Consider the following 20,115-nt stretch of genomic DNA (forward strand, 5'->3'; position numbering starts at 1 on the left):
GATCTAGGAATATATTCAAAATGGTTACTTTTACCTGGTGATCTTTTGTAGAAGATTTCTTTTAATGTTTTTCCTTGTCCATGGAATGGGTTGCTTTTCTCTTTGCTTATAACTTTTTGTTGAAAACGCATCCTGACTACTCATTCTGTCAAGTTTTAATGTTGTGGTGCCTGGTTGAGTGTTCATTTATGTGTTATTAATTTGGCTCAATTGATTGTTTTTTAGATGTAACCCCTGTTATCTGATTTATTTTTCTTCTTTTATCTTTTAATCTAATCACATAGTAGTCAACTCTGAATCAGCCAAATGATTTATTGAATTAAGATGGTTTTTAAGCTTTGTTAGTCAGATTTTCATCTTCTGCCATGTGTTTCTGTTTTCACACATAAACATTAAAGACTTCTTTTTTAATTTAATGAGCTTATATTTGCCCACCCATTTATTCTAAAACAAATAGTTTGGGTTTTCTCTCTCTGATGGCTCCAGATGTAGGATATTCTTGGAAATATACTGTATTTTCTTTTAAAGTCGCTGTGATGATTGTGATATTATAGTTTAAGTCTGGTTCCCTTGATGTTTCCCTCTAACTCAGTATTGCTAAAAGATTACCAATATTCAGTCAGAGGTTCTATTTACGACCTTTGGACCAGTGAGATCTCCACCTTTTGTGGTGGTCTTTGTGTGATTTCAGTAATATTTCAATTTTATTCTACAATCTCATATAATCATTTCTGAGTCAATAAAGATTTACTTATGTGAAATGTTTGACAATTCTATTGACTTTGATCCATGTAAAATTGTTTTATTTTTGTGTCTTTTACTGATTTTCTGTCGAACTTATGATTGCTCAACATTTAGCATATTGCTGTTTTCTTAATAAATTTATAAACATTTAGCAACATATTTCTTCCAAGATTTTGCTTGTTTTCAGAAATTCTCTTAGACATTACATTTTCCAATCTCCATTGTAAATAAAATCAGTTGTAAATAAAATGCTTACACAATTTTTCATCCATTATTCTTAAATATCTGGTATACTTCTCTGTAGGGCCACGGTATATGACTAAGAGGAGATACACACAACAGCCAACTTCAGCATGCATGAAATTTCAACCCTGAGTGTGTGAAAAGAGGCTGCTCAATTTCTTTTCTTCTCATTTGGTAGATCATCTATTCAAAAAATAAGCTTGTGCAGGATGATTTTAGTCCTAATATATTCACCAGGTTCTACCTGGGAAATTTCTTATGTGATAAGTAGTGCTGAGTTGTGAGAGAGAGATCAGATCTATTGTCATATCTGACAGCAGCAGACCTCTGGAAATATAAGCAGGAAAGAAAATCATGTAACTGCCTCATCCCCAATCCATATTATGAGGTAGATTTTTCATAACAAAGCTCAGATAGAAGAAGTAATGGTAATAAAAGGGACAGATCTCAAATGCTATAGTTTCTCATTGTTCCTACTGGCATTACATAGATTATTTCCATTTACTATGTGTACTTAGGACAATTTCTAGAGATTTAAAATTTTGTCAATCATGGGATTTGAACTCAAGACCTGGGTTGTCCTTGAGCTCTTTTGCGCAAGATTAGCATGCTATCCCTTTCAGCCAAAGCTCCACTTCTGGCTTTCTGATGGTTAGTTGGAGATAAATGTCTCATAGACTTTCCTGCCTGGGATGGCTTTGAATCCATTCAGATCACAGCATCCTGAGCAGCTAGGATTACAGAAGTGAACCATCAGAATTCCCCATAAATGATTTTTAAAAAATAATTTTCTTGTACTTTATTGAGAAGGATTTTAGCCCTTTTACTTTCTCCTTTATTCTAGAAGTCTTTACATCAGGTCATAGGATGCTCTTTACTTGATCTTTGCTCAATATAGTGATTCAAAGAGACAAATGAATTATACCATCATCTTCTCAGAATTAATCTACACATCACTTTGTTATTTTTCAAAGAATTGATCTTTCTATGTGAGAATTTAAATGCAATCAACTAAGAAGATCAACTGCAATAAGTCATATTAGATTCAATTTATGATGTTTAAAATTATATTTTACATCAGTCAGCCTTTATTTTCTACTAAGGTTTTAGACAATCCAATGTGATATTCTTTTCTTCATTTACAAGGCAGTGTTATTCTAGCAATCAGTAAATTAGTGGTTTTAATTTGGGTAATAATCCTAATATTTATGACTTTTCATAAAATTATTGGCTTTTTCTATCCTATAGCAGGTAATGTTTAGCTGTAATACTTTACATCATTTAATTTACTCAAATATTTCAGATAACACATCAGAACTGGACATGCCACAGGATTGGCTTTGAAATACTAAAAACCTACTCAAGTAACTCACAAATTTCCATTTGAAATGCTGCATGCCTTAGATTGCTTAGATGGTCTGAGAATAAATTATAAAACAATACTCAGACTCCATGTAATTCCTTAGTTTTAGTATGAAACAGACCTACTTGGCATGTAAAAATAGAACATATAGATAAAAATATTATATAATGATAATAAAGAATTGATTTGTTTGGTAAAAGGGTATAAAAGTAGTAAAGGATAAATGTGAAACAAGACTATTTTATTATGCCTTACAAAATTATAAACATATTTTCATTTTTTATTTTTGCCGCATATTTATTATAACATTTGAATGTAAAATTCAGTTTTCAATAGTATCATTTTATTCTTCATTTCTTTATGTACACTTCACATGGAAAGCATACACATAAGATTGAAGTTTTTAGAGTAATGTGCACCATCTAATGCAAATTAAAAGATAAAATCTGAACTGTGGCTAGATATAAATATGATTTTCCTGTGGATGAAGAAAGAATTTTAAACACTGAGTATGTCATCCATTCTAATTTCAAAATTCTACAAAAATAGACTTTCTGATCAAACACTGAATGTATATAAATGATTTGTTTGGTTATCTAATATATTTTTATAAATATTTATGAGTCCATTCACATTCTTAATATGAAGTGGTTTATATTACAAATGTGTAGGTATTTCATAAGTGATGATAAGCCATATTTTAATAATGGTGAAGAAGTATATTAGATATATACTAATAACATTCACTATGTGGAGAAGGATTGCATATTCTTTTCTTCTTATACAACAAAAATGAAAATAACATATTTACTACTATTCATAGCAGGTAATTTAGCATCCATATTTGTGCAAACTTCAAATCTATGATTTTGTTAATGTCTATGATAGCTAGAATACATTATCTCTTCTCTCATTTCTATTATTCAATGGTCTAAAAGATAGTATAATTTATTGTTATGAATTTCATTATGATAATTATATTCCTTTTATTTCCAGGGCCATTAACACAATGACATCTTGCAGAAGTCAGAATTTGTATTATGCTATTTTGCACGATAATCACATTCTAGCTTTCAAATCAAATGATGTTTATGTTAAATCCACATCAAGTCTTCAGAAGCATTGTAAAAATTTTAGGCCTACTCAACCTCTTGAACGTAATGCTTCTCTAGCATATTTAACACCCACAGTGTCATGGAATTATCATTTTTTACAAGTCTTTCAATAGTAGTTTCTAAAACACTCAGTATGTTATGGTTAATCCAATAAATTTTCCTGCCCTCTGATTTTAGCTTTGATCATGTAGCAAGATTGACCCAACAGGATATAATTAAATATGATACAAGAGGTTAAATTATTTATGTATGAATACTACTATCATAGAAATAACTTACATTAGAAAGTCATTCCTCTTTCAATCTGGCCCTTTTATGAATACGTGTGGAGTACAGGTGAATTGGAAACTGCAATCTGGACCTATGTTGATCATACACCCATAAGTACAAAGTATTTAAAAAACTTTTGTGAGCCAAAGGGATTTTAAAATCATTTGTTATAGGCCATTATTATTACAGTAGCTAACTAATGAATCCCATTCCCTTTCATTTCTCTATTTTCTTATTTCTAATTAATTTGGTCTTCATTGGTGTAACTATCCCTTTTCTCTACCTCATGCCAATAATTGCAACATTTAGCTTCTTGATCTGATAACAAATGCAGTTTTATTTGTCATTTAAAGAAATCTTCTTTTGAATTATTGACTTTTTTGTTTCCAATGTCTTGCCTATCCCAAATCATGCATTATATACTAAGAAGCATTAAATAATACACACTATACTATTAGTGCCCTATTAGGTATCTAAAACAAATCTGAGAGGGGGGACCAAGATGGCGACGGGGCAGTAGGGAAACGACACAGCTCACCCCAACCAAAAAGAGAGTTCGAGTTCCAACGCTTAATCTCCCCAAGAGACCGACAACAACAAAAAGATGAACACTCAGAGAAAAACCAGAGGTGGAAAATAACAAAAAAAGAAAGAGAGGAAAAGAAGAATTTCAGAACAGAGAAAAGCGAAGACCCCTCCCCCAACCTTTACTGGCCGCGCGGCAGTGCGCCAAGCCGCTGGCCAGCCGGCCCGGCGGGGACTGCCGGAGCCCCAGAGACACAGGGGGCCGCTTGCAGATCACCAGGTACCGGTTTGAAGAACAGCGGATCCCCAGGAACAGAGAAACCTACCAGCCGGGAGTCTCCACGAGGATCCCACCACCACCCCTCACTCTCCACAGGAGCAGAGAGGCTACATCCCGCCAAAGCCGCTCAGCACCAGCAGCACGACAAAGGGACCTGTCGGCAGACCACCTGCCCGATCGTGATCGCAACGACCTGGTGGGGGCCGCCCGGGTCCCAGAGGCACAGGGGGCTGCCTGCAGATCACCCGCACAGAAGTCGCCTAAGGCCACCGGATATCTACAACCTGCGAAGAAGCCGCCTGAGCATGGACACTTTTGACCCGACAGCTTCGACAGAGGCAGAGACAGAAAAGAATCACACAGATCCACCACCACACTACCCAGCCCGCAACCACCCCAACTGAACACGGTTTGTAACAACTGACGACCTACACCACACAGAAACAACCAGCACCAGGGTGAGTACCACACAGGGGACAGTGTATCCCTCAAGGGAGACCAGAGCTGGAGGGAATCCCCAGACCCTGACCTAGACTCCCTACCCCAACACCTAGACCACAGGAACCACTAAAACTGGGAACTGTTCGAGAGCTCCACCAGGCCGTGGAGCACACTCTGCTGGCCAGGCCAGAGCAAGAGTGCCCCTGGAAGGGAGCTTAAATGCCCAAGCCAGGAACAGTGCCCCTGGGTCAAGACTACCAACAGTAGAAGAAATTTGAACTGTGTCCCCCAGGCTGCATAACCTAGGTGGAATACACATCAGCACAGGCCTAACAAGCGCACTCCAGGCTGCATAACCTAGGTGGTATACACATCAGCACAGGCCTAACGAGCACACTCCAGGCTGGGCCCGGAACCAGGCCCGGGGATCTGGCGCCTGAACAACACAACCAACTTCTCCCAACTGAAGTAAAAAGCTGAGCATACGCCTCAACAGAGGGGAGAAAAACAGGGAACAGCACTCCCCAGGAAGCACGCCTGTGACAATAAAAGACCTGGAGGCCCAGGACAAGAGAAGCCCAAACCCCACCAAAACTCCACCCACATACCCTAGGCTGGGAATTGGGCAACACAGGCTGCCAGCACCTGATAGTAAGCAGGAGCTCAGGCTGTTAAGGCGGCTCAGCAATAGAGTGATAGTCTTGGATGTATGAGATCCTGGATCTGATTCCTCAGCATCACAAAAGCAAAAAGGGTCAGAAGTGGTGCTGTGGCTCAAATGGTATGGTGCCAGCCTTGAGCTGAAGAGCTGAGGGACAGCACCCAAACCTAGAGTTCAAGCCCACAACCAGCCCAAAACAAACAAACAAAAACAGATCAGGAGCCCATAGCAGACTCCAGTATTTGGGAGAGGGCATCCAGAGCATCTGATCTTCACAAGAGTACCTGTAGGAGCAAACACAAGCAGTCTAGGCTGCTCAACCCTTCCAAAGGCGGAAATTGCCAGCAATCTACAGCAGAGAGCTGAGAATCCTAAGTAAGTCAGAATAGCAGCTGGAAATAGGCTCCCAACAGAACCCAGATCAGGCACAGACTCTCTCTACCAATACAGAATCAGCAACCAAGCAAAGACAGACACACCAAAACAAAATTGAAGAGCAGTCTCCTGAACCCCCATGCAAAAATCACAGAGAAAAATCACAAGGTTTACCATCACCCAGGACAGCAAGCTCACCTCAAAAGCCAGCAGCCACGCAGTGGAGAGCCCCAGTGGGAGCAAAGCAGGAATGGAAGACAAAAGCTACATCCAAGGGTTGCTGGAGGAAACGACTCAAGAAATAAAGTGAGAAATTGATCCGAAATTGAAAGAGCACAAGGATGAACTATCAAAAGAGATACAGGATATCAAACAAGAGTTGGATGCAAAAATAGAAGCTGCACAAACCTCAGAAAGAAGTGAGATAAATGCCAAATTAGAGGTAATGCATACCTTATTGAGAGGCGAGATCAGTACTCTGAGAACTAACATTGAATCCATAAAGGGATCCATTTCCTCCATGCAAAACACAATAGAAGCCATGGTCAACAGAGTGAATGAAATGGAAGGTAGAGTGTCAGATACAAAAGACAGAATATACCAACTGGATCAAAAAGTGACAGATATGGAAAAATCACTCAAATTAAACCAAAGGGAAATTCAAGAGCAAGCAGATAATGCTAAGAAATTTAACCTTCACATAATCGGAGTGGACGAAGGTGAGGAATTCCAGAGCAAGGGAATGCAACACCTATTTAACAAGATAATGAAAATTTTCCCCACCTCAAAAACGACCATCTTAACTACATCACAGAAGCTTATTGAACACCCAACAAGCAAGATCCCGGGAGAAACACTTCTAGACACATTATAGTAAAAATGATAGATCTGAATAATAAGGAAACAATTCTGCATGCAGCAAAAATGAAGAAGGAGCTATACTACAACGGGAAAAAAATTAGAATCACTGCAGATCTCTCCACACAAACAATGAATGCAAGAAAAGTCTGGGAAAGCACCATACGAGCCCTGAGAGCCAATAACTGCCAACCCAGACTTATATACCTGGCAAAGCTAGCATTCACATTCGATGGAGAACTGAAAACTTTTAATAGCAAAGAAAAACTAAATGAATACATAAACATTAAGCCAACATTACAAAGAATTCTAAGAGGGGAGACACAACCTGAAGAAAGCAACCAGGAACTGGGACCTGCCCCAGACAAGCGTTACTCAAAGTCTAACTGAGCAAGCACAGGAGTAAAGGAAAGAAGAAAAACTTAGGAAAACGGAATGGCAGGGACAACAATGCATCTCTCTATACTTTCTCTTAATATAAATGGGCTGAATTCACCAATTAAAAGAAAACAAACTGAGGACTGGATCAGAAAACAAGACCCATCCATTTGTTCCCTTCAGGAGACCCACCTCTCAGCCAAACATACAAACAAACTCAGAGTGAAGGGTTGGAAAAGGATCTACCAATCAAATGCCCCCAGTAAGAAAGCAGGTGTAGCTATCCTGATATCTGAAAACATAAACTTTTCATTAAAATCAGTAAAGAAAGACAAGGACAGACATATTAATAAAGGGAACAATCCAAGAGGAGGATATAACCATCATCAACTTATATGCCCCAAATATTGGTGCACCCACATATGTCAAACAAATGCTCTCAAACTTACAGAATAAAATAGATCCCAATACGATAATACTAGGAGACTTCGACACACCACTCTCATCAAAGGACAGGTCTACCAACCAGAGGATTGGCAAAGAAGCTACCAAATTAAGAGAGGCCATACTCCAAGCGTAATTAACTGACATCTACCGAGTATTTCACCCTAAAACAACACACTACACATTCTTCTCAGCAGCTCATGGAACTTTCTCCAAAATAGACCATAGTTCATGCAAGGAACTTAAGCAAATACAAAGGAATCGACATAATCCCCTGTATCCTATCTGACCACAGTGGAATCAAGCTAGCTCTCAATAACAAAGCATACCGCAGAAATTTCTCTAATACATGGAAATTGAACAGCACACTCCTTAACAATGCCTGGGTAACAGAAGAGATCAGAGAAGAAATAAAGCATTTCCTACAACTCAATGAAAATGAAAACACCTCACAAAGAAACTTGTGGGACACAGCAAAAGCAGTCCTGAGGGGCAAATTTATTGCCCTCAGTGCCCACATCAAGAGAATGGAGACAGACCAAGTAAATAATCTCATGTTGCAACTAAAACAGCTAGAAAAACAAGAAAAAGTGAGACCTAAAGCTACTAGACGAAGCCAGATAACCAAATTAAGAGCAGAGATTAACCAATTAGAAAATCAGAAAACCATAACCAAAATAAACCAAACAAAAAGCTGGTTCTTTGAAAAAATAAACAAAATTGATGGCCCGTTGGCTAGATTAATTAAAAAAAGAATAGAGGAAACCCATATTAATAGGATTAGGGATGCCACGAGAAACATCATAACACGTACCGAAGATATCCAAAGAATTCTAACAGACTACTTTCAAAAGCTATACTCTCTAAAGGAAGAAAATCGGCCAGAAATGGATGCATTTTTAGAGAAATACAAGTTGCCCAAACTGAGGAAAGAAGAAGTTAACCAATTAAAGCCAATATCCTATAACGAGATACAGGAAGCTATCAAAAGTCTTCCAACAAATAAAAGCCCAGGACCAGATGGATTCACAGCAGAATTCTATAAGACCTTTAAACAAGAACTAATACCCATACTCCTCAAGCTCTTCAGAGAAACAGAGAAGGAGGGAGCTATCCCAAACTCATTCTATGAAGCCAATATCACACTCATCCCCAAACCAGGCAAAGACCCAACCAAAAAGGAGAATTACAGGCCAATTTCCTTGATGAACACAGATGCAAAGATCCTTAACAAGATTCTAGCTAACAGAATCCAGAAACATATAAAAAAAATAATACACTATGACCAGGTAGGCTTCATCCCAGAGACACAGGGATGGTTTAACATACATAAGTCAATAAATGTATTCCAACATATCAACAGAGCCAAGGTCAAGAATCACATGTTTTTCGCCACAGATGCAGAAAAGGCCTTTGATAAAATTCAACATTCATTCATGCTAAAAGCTCTGGAGACAATAGGAATAGAAGGAACATTTCTAAAAACAAAAAAAGCCATTTATGACAGACCAATAGCCAATATTATACTTAATGGGGAAAAGCTACAACCAATTCTCCTAAAATCAGGAACAAGGCAAGGATGCCGACTGTCTCCACTCCTCTTCAATATAGTCCTAGAACCCTTAGCCAGGGCAATAAGGCAAGAAAAAGACATTAAAGGGGTCCGCCTAGGGAAAGAAGAAGTTAAACTATCCCTTTTTGCAGACGACATGATACTATAACTCCACGATCCCAAAAACTCCATCCCCAAACTCTTAGAAATCATAAATCACTTTGGCAAAATAGCAGGATACAAAATAAACCCACAAAAATCAGTTGCCTTCCTATACACTGATAATGTACAGGAAGAGAGGGAAATAAAGGGAGCAACCCCATTCACAATAACCTCCCAAAAAATAAAATATTTAGGAATTAACCTAACCAAAGATGTAAAAGAACTATTTAATGAGAACTATAAAAAATTAAAGAAAGAAATTGCAGAAGACTCTAGGAAATGGAAAGACCTCCCATGCTCCTAGATAGGCCGACTTAATATAGTAAAGAGGGTAATAATTTCAAAACTAATATACAAATTCAACACAATTCCTATTAAAATCCCAATGACATACATCACTGAAATACAGAAAACAGTTCAAAAATTCATATGGAACAACAAAAGACCTAGAATAGCCAAAACAATTCTAGGGGATAAAGACAATAAGGGAGGGCTATCCATGCCAAACTTCAAACTCTACTACAGAGCTATAATAACAAAGACAGCATGGTACTGGCACAAAAACAGACCCGAAGACCAATGGAACAGAATAGAAGATCCAGAAATAAATCCACAGGCCTACAGCCAGCTGATATTCGACAAAGGAGCCAAAGATATACAATGGAAGAAACACAGCCTCTTCAACCACTGGTGCTGGGAAAACTGGGCAGCCACATGCAGAAAACTAAAAGTGGACCCCAGCCTATCACCATGCACCAACATCAACTCAAAATGGATTAAAGACCTTAATATTAATCCTGAATCTCTGAAAATACTGCAGGACAGAGTAGGAGAGACACTTGAACTAATAGGCACAGAAAGGAACTTCCTGAACAGAGTCCCAGGGTCACAACAAGTTGGAGAGAGACTCGACAAATGGGACTACCTTAAAATAAAAATCTTCTGCACAGATAAAGCTATCGCAACCAAGCTAGAAAGGCAACCAACTAATTGGGAAAAAATATTTACCAGCAATATATCAGACAAGGGGTTAACATCCTGTATATACAGGGAAATAAAGAAACTAATCCCTCCCAAACCTAACAAACCAATTACTAAATGGGCAAGGGAACTAAACAGGGACTTCTCAAATGAAGAAATAAAAATGGCAAAGAAACACATGAGGAAATGTTCATCATCCCTGGTGGTGAAGGAAATGCAAATAAAGACAACCCTGAGATACCACCTTACACCAGTCAGAATGTCCCACATCCACAAATCAGTCAACGAAAAATGCTGGAGGGGATGTGGAGAAAGAGGAACCCTATTACACTGCTGGTGGGAATGTACACTTATACAACCACTTTGGAAAGCAGTCTGGAGGGTCCTTAGAAAGCTAAAGATTGACCTCCCTTACGACCCAGTCATACCACTTCTAGGCATCTACCCTGAACAACAGGAAGCAATATACAAGGACACGTGTATCTCCTTGTTTACTGCAGCACTGTTCACAAGAGCTAGAATATGGAAACAACCTAGATGCCCCACCACAGATGAATGGATCCAAAAATTGTGGTATCTATACACAATGGAATATTATGCAGCCATTAGAAATGACAAAATAATGGCATTTGCAGGGAAATGGATGGAGCTAAAAGGAATCATGTTGAGCGAGGTAAGCCAAGAACAAAGAGACAAACGGTACATGGTCTCCCTGATAAGTGGATGCTAAATCCAAAATGTTAGGTGATACGACAAAACGAACAGGACTTAAGAAACAAAGAACTCCCACTCATCTGGTTGAACCACTACTAAATAACCCCACGCTGCTGATCACATGTACGGTGTATAACATGTGAACACCATTATGTTATAGACTGTGATAGACAATTTGCTCCAGGAAAGTTAGAATGAACTTGTGACTTTAAATGAGCATCATTATTCCACAATACTGTGAAATTTGGGAAATTACGTAATCACTTAATCACAATCAAAAATAAAAAGAACTTCGGGGAAGGCAGGTAGGGAAGGAATGGTAGGGGGAAAACAATGGAGGGGGTAACAATGTTCAAGAGGAAGTGTACTCATTACCTCACTCATGTAACTGTAACTCTCTGTATAGTATCTTTACAATTAAAAAAAAATAAATGTTTAGATACAAGCAAAAAAAATAAAAAATAATAAATAAATAAATAAAACAAATCTGAATTAGAAAGCGCATATCATCATAAGAGTTTTCAGTCAATAAATAGATTTGTGTTTACACACATATCTCTTTCAGAATGAAGTATGAAATATAGAGAAACAAAATGGTAATTAAAGGACATAGAGAAAACATTTTTTTAACTTTATGGGAAAGAATCTGGATGTTAGTTCATGCAAGGATATATAATGAAATAATGGTCAAGTAAAGTAAATACCTAAGCCAACTTCATCATCTAACTACATACATTTTCATTAAAGAAAAGATGGTATGCACTATTCTTTTGGATTCCAAGATGGTTGAATAATATACCCGGCACTAACTTCATTCTCCTAAAAGAGTGAAAGTTGCAGTGATATAGCTGCATTATTATATGATGGCTATAGTCTTTCTGCAACTCTAAGAGGAAAATATTGGAAGCTTGTAACATTGAGAGGCTTGGAAGGGCAGCATAGAATGTTAAATAACATGTCCAGGAGTAGGGGCTCCAGCTTGCTATATGGCAGAAAACTACCACGTGCTGTGGAAATTGTGAGTAGTAGAATACTAGAAAACTATTAAATATTTCTTTAAAAAAATCATCACAGGCTTAGAGATTAAAGAAACAATCTGGAATCTCTACAATAGCTTGGCCTTGGGAAAGAAACTTATATTGCCTGCCTTCCAACTCCCAGATTCTGGCCTCTTGGATCTCATTACCATCTTAATTTCTTATCCAAATTCATACTGCTCTAAAGATCAGAAATTATTGTATATTTCCCTATTTGAAACTCCTCTATTAGCACAAAAGGCTGCAGCTTCAATAGTTCAACCTGACTGAGCAAAACAATTTGGCTACTGTATTTAGCACATGCATAGTACTTTATTATAGGAGACAGGTATCTCAGCACAGAAGTGAATGGAAGGTGTCATTGCCAAGAACTTCCTTTGAAAGCCGTGACATAACCAGTTGCTGGGATTGAGAGTGGATGATTCAGAGTGGTACTATGGTTCCCTACCATCATCTGTCTCATGTTGCGATGTCATCTAATACCATTACTGAGACTGAGCATGGGTACTATTCAGTGTCACCATAGTTTCCATCAGCCAACAATTTTCATATTGCTTGTAGGTGTATGCTTTCACCACTAAAGAACATTCTAAAAACATTCCATATTTGCCTACATTAACCGTCCCCTATAGCTGTTGTACGTGGTCCCATTCAACAGGCTAGATTGAGGAAAGGTACTTCAGACACATTAACAATTTTGAGACTGTCAGTGCCAGAGACCTTTTCCAGAAGCTGTGCTTTACCAGATCATTGAAGAAATATGTATCATCTTCTGAAACCACGAATTTTATTGCTAGTATTGTCAAACACCTGATATGAATCTATCACTCGTGTATACAAGAAAACTACCTATGGCACTGGAGTGATACAACTATATGAACTGTACCCCAAACTATTATTAATTGTAGCCAGAGAAGCCAGAGAGGTAACTAATAGAAACAAAAGACAACATTGTACACCACAATTAAACCCTGGTATAAAACCTCCAGAAGGACCAATTTACTGTGAAATTGTGAGATAGAATTGCCAAAGAGGTATTTGGGTTGACTTCCATATCTTGGCTATGGTAAACAATGCCTCAGTGAACATGGATGGTCAGGCTGGTGGTTTTAGTGTAGCCTTGTTTGTGGTCAATAGGCTAGATGCCCAGAAGTGGAATTGCTGGGTCATAAGGAATTATTTCTCTCATTTGTAATAATTACAAAGTGCATATAAATCTACAAGTAAGTCCAATGGATAGTAAAAGAACAAATAATTATACCTGGACATAATTAATTAAACAGCAGTCTAAACATTCACACATTGAGAACAAAAGAGGATATTCTTAGGACAAGATCACAGGGCTCAATACCTATGTGCATATGATCATATAAAATGACACTTATTGAAATGAACTCCAAGAAATGAAAGCAAGAGGTTTTTATTGTACTGATTGAAGTTATTTTTTTCCTACTTTCTTTTTTTCGTGGGTTTATTCCTTTTGTTGTTTTGTTTTTTATTTCTGTACCATTTGTATTATATGTAAATTTATCTGATTTGAGGAGGGGAAGAGGAAGCACAGAAATCATGAGACAAGCCAGGCTCTCGTGGCTCAGGCCTGTAATCTTAGTTACTCAGGAGGCTGAGGTCTGAGGATCACAGTTCAAAGCCAGCCCAGGCAGGAGAGTCTGTGAGACTCTTATCTCCAATAAACTACTAGAAAACAGGAAGTGGAGCTTGGCTTAAGTGGTAGAGCGCTCGCCTTGAGATGAAGAGCAGACAGTGCCCAAGCCCAGAGATCAAGCCCCATGACCGACCAAAAAAAAAAAAGAACAAAACAGTGAGACAAATGGTGAACCAATTTTTCATGAAATCCACGAGACACTATGCTGTAAATGAACTATACAACTAGGGATGTGGAAAGTTGTGAGGGGGAAAAACTGGGGAGAATGAGAGAGGGAGTGACACTGTTCAAATGTAAATGTACTCATTACCTGACTTATGTAACTACAATCCCAATGTACACTATCTTTACATTATTTTTTAATGAGAGAGATAATTGTTTGGCCAGATACACAAATCTCCATGGTGATCACAAATATGAAGAAATATTACATACATGAGGAAGTCAAAAGCAACAGGACCAAATATTGTTAGATAAAATAAGATTACGGGAAAAAAATGCAGATGCTAAAGAAACACATGAGGAAATGTTCATCATCCCTGGTGGTGAAGGAAATGCAAATAAAGACAACCCTGAGATATCACCTTCCCCCAGTCAGAATGTCCCACATCCACAAATCAGCCAATGCCAAATGCTGGAGGGGATGTGGAGAAAGAGGAACCCTATTACACTGCTGGTGGGAATGTACACTTATACAACCACTTTGGAAAGCAGTCTGGAGGGTCCTTAGAAAGCTAAAGATTGACCTCCCTTATGACCCAGTCATACCACTTCTAGGCATCTACCCTGAACAACAGGAACCAATATACAAGGACATGTGTATCTCCTTGTTTACTGAAGCACTGTTCACAAGAGCTAGGATATGGAAACAACCCAGATGCCCTACCACAGATGAATGGATCCAAAAATTGTGGTATCTGTACACAATGGAATATTATGCAGCCATTAGAAATGACAAAATAATGGCATTTGCAGGGAAATGGATGGAGCTAGAAGGAATCATGTTGAGCAAGTTAAGCCAAGAGCACAGAGACAAACGGTACATGGTCTCCCTGATAAGTGGATGCTAAATCCAAAATGTTAGGTGATACGACAAAACGAACAGGACTTAAGAAACAAAGAACTCCCACTCATCTGGTTGAACCACTACTAAATAACCCCACGCTGCTGATCACATGTACGGTGTATAACATGTGAACACCATTATGTTATAGACTGTGATAGACAATTTGCTCCAGGAAAGTTAGAATGAACTTGTGACTTTAAATGAGCATCATTATTCCACAATACTGTGAAATTTGGGAAATTATGTAATCACTTAATCACAATCAAAAATAAAAAGAACTTCGGGGAAGGTAGGTAGGGAAGGAATGGTAGGGGGAAAACAATGGAGGGGGTAACAATGTTCAACAGGAAGTGTACTCATTACCTCACTCATGTAATTGTAACCCTCTGTATAGTATCTTTACAATAAAAAATGCAGATGCTATTTTTTATATAGACAAACCTAGAATCCACTAAAAGAATATTAGAATTGATAAATTCAGTAATGTTATAGGATGCAAAATCAACATATGGAATTTACTGGCATTTTTTTGTTACTGGCATTTTTATATAGCAATTAGACACTTGTTGTACAATAATATCAGCAATAAAGATTCTTAAAAATGGAATTATGAAAGGACTCCCACTCATCATAGCTACAAAAACCTAAAATATATAAGAAAACATTTAACCAAGAAATTGCAGGCAGCTTTATACGGCCTTGTTTGTGATTGTTTGGGTAAATGCAGCATTATTCACCATAGCTAGGATATGAAACCAACCCAGATGTCCCTTAGTAGATGAATGAATCAAGAAAATGATACCACCCCATTTTTTAGGAAATGGAAAGACTTGGAAAAAATTATATTAAGTGAAGTAAGCTAAACCCAAAGAAACATAGGTACTATGGTTTCCCTTATTTGCAATAATTAGTATACATCTAGGATAATCTTACCACACAAGCAGAAAAAGACAAAAAATATGTACATATGACCATACAAGATAATGCTAAGTGAATTGAACCCCAAGATAGGGAATAAAAGGTTTTATCTTTGTTTATAATGTACTATGTGATTTTTTGTATGTTCTTCCACCATGGTAAAACTGTATTTCACTGTATTTGATTCCAGTGCACTGCCTCTTATATATACATTTTTCTACTTTGGAGAAGGGAAGGGAAATAATAAAATTCTGAAACAAGGAGATGGGTTGACCCATTATAACAATGAGATGTAGAAGACACTATGTTGAAAACGAACTTCACAACTTTGGGGTTGGTGGTGAGGGAGAAGTTGGGGAAGTGAGGAGGGAAGGGATCTTAGGGGAAAAACAAAGGAGGGGGGTAGCATTGCTCGATCGGCAATGTGCTCATTACCTTTCTCATGTAATTGTAACCCCTTTCTACAGTATCTTTACAATAAAAATATTTTAAAAATAAATTGCAAGAGTTCTACAACGAAAATTATAAAACCAATGAATGAAGTGGAAGAGTATAGCAGGGATCTGGGATTGGCAGAACAGGGATGAGGAAAGAGCAGAGCCACACAACAAAGATGTGAAATGAATCATCCTTGACAATCCCCTAAACACCCTCAAATTTCCATTTTTGTGGTTGTTACCTCAGTTTTTGTGGTGTCCTGCATCTTACAAATAGAGAAGATGGGAAACCAAGTTGCTCGCATTATAAGAAAGCAGAATATTTTGCAAGGGAATGTACCCCATCCTTTCCTGTCTGTTCCCAGGAGTAATACAGAGCCCTGAAGATTTGGCTGATCATATTGCCAGCAAGGAGAGCATACAACCAAGACTCTGTTGGCTATACAGGAAGGTGCTCTGCACTGAAGAGGCCAGGGACGATTTCTGTTGCTCCCACAGAATTGGTTTCTCCCATGAGAAACCTGATTAATTATGCATGTCCACTCTATTTGATTCCTATTGGATACAAGGGTGTGGATAACTTTTCCTACCTACTACCTACCGGACTAGGAGGAAGATCTCTCCTCTCTGTCATGTTTATTGTTAGAGTGCATAGAATACCTGAAACTCAAGGATTAAATCCTAAATTTCCCTCCAGGTTTGGAGTACTGATATTCAAACAAGAGTTCCTTATCCTTGATTTTCAGACCCCCTTTATGGTAAGAGATCAAATGACTAAATTGGGCATAACCTCAACAAACCATGCAGCTCATGAGATGATCCTAGTAAAAGAATACTTAGAAATGCCTGCTGAAATGGATTTTCAAGTGAGCCCCTAAGATTGTTATGATGGAGCTCCAGGAAAAAATTCACAGGCAAAAACTGTGAATTCTATTAAGATCTCTCTCAGGGATCTCAACAGTTCCCACAATTAAAAATAGTACCCCTTAGCCAGGTAGCTCACGCCTGTAATCCTAGCTAATCAGGAGGCTGAGATCTCAGGGTCGTGGTTCAGAGCCAGCCTGGGCAGGAAAGTCTGTGAGACTCTTGTATCCAATAAATCACTAGAAAACCAGGAGTGGCACTGTGGCTCAAGTGGTAGAGCGCTTGCCGTGAGCTGAAGAGCACAGAGACAGTGCCCAAGCCCAGAGTTCAAGCCCCACAACCAACATAAATAAATAAATACTGTAGAGAGCTGCGAGAGGCCGCACCTGGAAGATGGCGCCGGCTTCCGCCCTCTGCCTTCCCGATGGCGAGTGCTCTCGTGGTAAACAACTCCTTATATGGCTAAGGCAAAGAATCTGGCTTGCTTCCGCGCACCTGAACCTATTGGTGGTTCCCACATGGCGTATCAGGGTTGGCTACCCAGCGGGTACTTAAGGCTGTGGGGAATTCTCCCCGGGGTTGGGGGTCAGAAGATTACTCAAAGGTCCTGAATAAACTGCAGAGAGAAGAGTCCGGTGTCGCGTCTTCCTTGCTGGTCGAGGCGGTAGCGACAAAATACAAATAAAAATAGTAGCTCTTAAAATCTAAGACAAAAGTGGTTACACTCTACCATACAAGATTTCCTTAAAAATGGATTGCTAAACCAAGTTAATCTCCTTGACATACTCTCAACATGCCAGGTACAAGCTCAATGGAGAATATAGGATGGTACACTATCTTGCAACTGATAAATGAAGCTGTGGTGCCCATACAGGCCTAGTGGCAGATCTATGTATCTTATTTGCTCATATACACAAAATAGTTCTCTGTCTTTGGCTTAAAGGATAACTTCATTGATAGTCCTTTACACTTCACCCCTATTCCACTGTGCTTTTTAATAGGAGGATTCCTATAGAAAGGGAAGACAACAGCATGCCTAGACTGTCTTGCTGTAAGTCCTCATCTGTTATTCTGGGCTTTGGGCTAGGATTTAGCAAATATCCACCTACCTCCATATTTGTACCTCTACCAGAGAAATTTTTGATTCCAACCTCATCAAAGTCTTTAATGTTATGGATGTAAGAGACTACAAAGTTTCAGAGACTTCCCGCTGCTCCGCAGCTCCCTTTGCTGCGGACCCGGACCCATCCTCTCCCCTGCCGGATTCCACCAGCCCCGGCTCCACCGAGGCCCCAGTCCCCCAGCCCCGCCTCGCCGCCGCCATGGCAGACCCTAAATATGCCGACCTTCCCGGCATTGCCAGGAACGAGCCAGATGTTTATGAAACCAGCGACTTACCGGAGGATGATCAAGCAGAGTTTGATGTGGAGGAGCTAACAAGCACAAGTGTGGAGCACATTATTGTCAATCCCAACGCTGCCTATGACAAATTCAAGGACAAAAGAGTGGGGACAAAGGGTCTTGATTTCTCAGATCGTATTGGAGAAAACAAGAAGACAGGATATGAATCTGGAGATTATGAGATGCTTGGGGAAGGTCTGGGAGTGAAGGAGACACCTCAGCAAAAGTACCAACGACTGCTACATGAAGTCCAAGAGCTGACAACTGAAGTTTAGAAAATTAAGACAACAGTGAAGGAGTCAGCCACTGAGGAGAAGCTGACCCAGGTGGTGCTGGCTAAACAGCTGACAGCCCTGAAGCAACAGCTGATTGCTTCACACCTGGAAAAGCTGCTGGGACCAGATGCTGTGATCAACCTTACTGACCCTGATGGAGCTCTTGCTAAGCACCTACTGCTGCAGCTAGAAGCAACTAAGAACAGCAAAGGGGTTTCAGGGGGAAAGACCGCAAGTGGAACACCTTCAGATAGCAACCTTGTCACTTATGAACTACATTCTCGGCCTGAGCAGGACAAGTTCTCTCAAGCTGCCAAAGTTGCAGAACTTGAGAAGCGCCTGGCAGAGCTGGAGGCAACTGTATGCTGTGATCAGCATGCTCAGAATCCCCTTTCTGCAGGTCTACAGGGAGCCTGTCTTATGGAAACTGTAGAACTGTTGCAAGGAAAGTTGAGCGCTCTGGACCTTGCAGTTTTGGACCAAGTAGAGGCTCGACTACAGAGTGTCCTTGGAAAGGTGAATGAGATCGCCAAGCATAAAGCCTCTGTGGAAGATGCAGATACACAAAGCAAGGTACACCAACTATATGAAACCATCCAGCGCTGGAGCCCCATTGCCTCCACCCTTCCTGAGCTGGTGCAGAGACTTGTTACCATCAAGCAGCTGCATGAGCAAGCCATGCAGTTTGGTCAGCTTCTGACACACTTGGATACCACCCAGCAGATGATTGCTAGTTCTCTCAAGGATAATACCACCCTCTTGACCCAGGCACAGACAACCATGCGTGAAAACCTGGCCACAGTTGAGGGGAACTTTGCCAGCATTGATGAGCGGATGAAGAAGCTAGGAAAGTGAGCACCTTTGGGGAGTGGAAAACAGGGGTAACCCTTGCTTTTCTGAACACTGTTAACAACTTATATAGGGTTTTCCCTTCATTGTAACTCACAGCCCTATCCCATTTGGCACTGGAGGCGAGGGTTCTTGCATGTGGGGTTCACACCCTTCCCTTGATGAACACAGAGTGATAGCTTGGGCGCATTAAACGTGGTCTCCTCTTAGGCCCAGGGGATGAGGACATGGGCCCAGTTATATGCTGGCTCACATCTTCTAATACTGCTTTGCCTGGGGGAGGATTGGGTCCTTTCCTCCCAACAGTTTCTGTGGATGACTGTAATATTATACAACTTTCTGACCATTAAATGCTGTTGTACTCTGTATGGCCTCTGCTGTTTCTCAGGGAAGAGGCAGCACTGAGACACAGACATACAAAGTCCAATAGTCTAAGCCACTACTAGAAGAGACAGATTTCAGCTATAACGTGTTCTTACTAGAGAACTAAATAAAAAAA

General features: G+C 39.5%; 2 pseudogenes across 1 annotated transcript; both read left to right on the forward strand.

Moving 5' to 3' along the window:
• Positions 1 to 18,323: 18,323 nt before the first annotated feature.
• On the forward strand, positions 18,324 to 18,859 carry LOC138839477 (dynactin subunit 2 pseudogene; annotated as a pseudogene).
• A 119-nt stretch (positions 18,860 to 18,978) lies between these two features.
• On the forward strand, positions 18,979 to 19,794 carry LOC138839476 (dynactin subunit 2 pseudogene; annotated as a pseudogene). The gene has a single exon (XR_011375981.1). The product of XR_011375981.1 is annotated as a dynactin subunit 2 pseudogene (transcript).
• The last annotated feature ends 321 nt before the right edge of the window (positions 19,795 to 20,115 follow it).

This window comes from Dipodomys merriami, unplaced genomic scaffold, assembly GCF_024711535.1.
Source record: "Dipodomys merriami isolate MVZ:Mamm:240054 unplaced genomic scaffold, mDipMer1.0.p SCAF_3, whole genome shotgun sequence".
Taxonomy (NCBI): Eukaryota; Metazoa; Chordata; class Mammalia; order Rodentia; family Heteromyidae; genus Dipodomys; species Dipodomys merriami.